We start from the raw sequence: 2,219 nt of genomic DNA, 5'->3' as shown, positions 1-2,219 counted from the left end.
AGGAGAGGGTGTCAGCTGGATCACCAGACAGATGACCGACAGCTGGAAGGTTAATAGAGCATAATTGCAAGAAGCTGGGCTGAGCCTGATTTGAGATCAACTGGTGGGAAAAAAAATACTGGACAAACTCATGAGAACACAGGAGCCTCGCAAGAAACAGTAAAACTTTTATTTTAAGTTGTATGTTAAGAAAAACAGCCTTACTGTTAAGTGTTGAGCCTCACTGTTTTGTTTTAGAGTTAAATTTTAGAAGTGAATAACTGGGAATCATGTGGGGAGAATTTTCATTATCTGATGAGAATATACTAAAAAACAGAGGATTGCAAATAGTTATTTCAGTTTCTTTCTTTCTTTTTTGTATGTTGCTGTTGATCCTCATTTCTTTATATATACTGGATGGTGTGATTACTAGAATCTAAAGAAACGACCTGGAAGAAATTGGAAAAAAAGGAAATTCTGAGTCGCTAGAACTTAATGTTGTGTGTTATGTTATTTTAATAATAAAAGACAATTAACAAAGGAAAATTTTATCTTTGAGAGTTTGTATAATAAAGATGATAGAACTTTCATAGACTCAGAAGAGGATTACAAAAGTTTGGTGCTAGAAGATAAATTGATATACTTGGTACATATATAGGGGTGTTTAACATTCATCCTTCTGCCACAAAAAATTACACGTAACATATCCTTTCCATCAAGATGTGGCAAGCAAGTTTACTACTAACATTAAAATTACTACTAAAATTACTACTACTACTAAAATTAAATTGGTAAGAAAAAACTCTCACCCTCAATTGTAATCCTGTTTTTGAATGTGAGCAGAAAGTTATACCTGGATAAAACTACAATTAGGTATACTTTCCAACACTTAGGCATTCATTTTCTGTAATTAAGCTTTTGAAATTGCGTATGTGTGTGTGAGAGAGAAACCATCTTGAAAGTGAATTGTTGATGCTGAGATGTAAATATTATATTCCCTAAGTGACCTCACGCAATACCTCCAAAGAAGGAAACAATGCTTCAGAGAACCAGCTCCTAGAAGCACCAGAGAGACTGGAACCAGGCCAAAGGCTTCCAACAGCACTCACTGAAAATCACAGAAACACTCACCTGGAGGATCAGAATGCCCAAAGAACAGAGTTCCAATGCTGCTGTATGCGGGTCTGTGAATAAGAAACACAGGACTGATTACTCACACACTTCAGAGAAATCTGAGGAGGTTCTTCCTGTCTTTTTGAAACATCATGATTATTGTTCAAACAAAAAGAATGGGATTTGGGGGGTGGGGGTGTTGGTATCCTTGAAAGATCATGATTATTGTGAAAACAAAAGGACAGATATTGTACAGATGGTGAGTGGTCTGTATGGTTCAGATACCAGGTGTGGTATGCATCATAAGAGGGGAGGTGGTGATAAACCTGGGGACAAGTGGATTGCAGGGCAAAAAGTAAGGTCTTGGTTAAAGATTAAAGTGGAAAAAGCTAAACAACTATTGAGAAAAATCACTAGGAGGGCCTTTTATTCTAAAAACACCAGTGGAGGGGGTCCCAAATACTGCAAATCTTCCTAAGCCTGTGGGGCCAGAGTTCAGGTGTTGCAAATGTGAATTAGAAGACCCTTTAGAGGGTTTCTCGAGATCTCCCTCTCCTCCTGAGTCTGTGGAGTCAGAGAGCACTGTTGGTGAAAATGATATGAAGACTCCTTGGGGAGTCCCTTGAAATCTCCCTCTCATCCTGAGCCTGTGGAATCAGAGAGCAGGGCTGCTGAAAGTGATTTAGAAGACTCCTTGGAGGGTCTTTCAAATGTGGTCCCTCCTGAGCCTGTGGAGGATGTTTTGCCAAATGTACAAATGGTATGAGTGATAAGGCAGAAGTGGCCTATAGCTAGGTTTGGAGCCCAGAGGTATGAAGGGCCCTTGTACACATACTTGCCATTTAGTTGCTAACAATGTTCCTGGTTCAATTTTTCTTTCTTAGTTTAAGATAGCTAACTAAGTAACATGGATGTGATTTACCATGCAATAGCTTATTGTGCTATAACTAGTAAAATGCGTTAGGGGCACGTGAGAACAATTTTACCCTCCTTCCCTTTCAGTACTACTTTACTGCCAGGTGGCATTTTAGGATAAGATTTGATATTTTGGTTGGTTTATTTTCTTGGGTCATGCTGGGTTGCTTTTTGGGGGGGAATTGTTGGCAGTTTTGCTTGAGAGACACACA

The 2,219-nt window shown here is 38.8% G+C and overlaps 1 long non-coding RNA gene across 1 annotated transcript in view; it reads right to left on the bottom strand.

Moving 5' to 3' along the window:
• Nucleotides 1-223: 223 nt before the first annotated feature.
• LOC102380449 overlaps nt 224-2,219 on the bottom strand; it is a 7,187-nt gene continuing 5,191 nt past the window's right edge. Inside the window, exons 2-3 of the long non-coding RNA XR_324998.3 lie at nt 1,111-1,163; nt 224-428 (exon numbers count right to left, since the gene is read on the bottom strand). This is a non-coding gene — a long non-coding RNA (uncharacterized LOC102380449). The remainder of the gene's footprint in view (nt 429-1,110; nt 1,164-2,219) is intronic.

The sequence above is a fragment of the Alligator sinensis genome, unplaced genomic scaffold, assembly GCF_000455745.1.
Source record: "Alligator sinensis unplaced genomic scaffold, ASM45574v1 scaffold398_1, whole genome shotgun sequence".
Classification (NCBI taxonomy): domain Eukaryota; kingdom Metazoa; phylum Chordata; order Crocodylia; family Alligatoridae; genus Alligator; species Alligator sinensis.
This window is presented reverse-complemented; position numbering and strand designations above follow the sequence as displayed.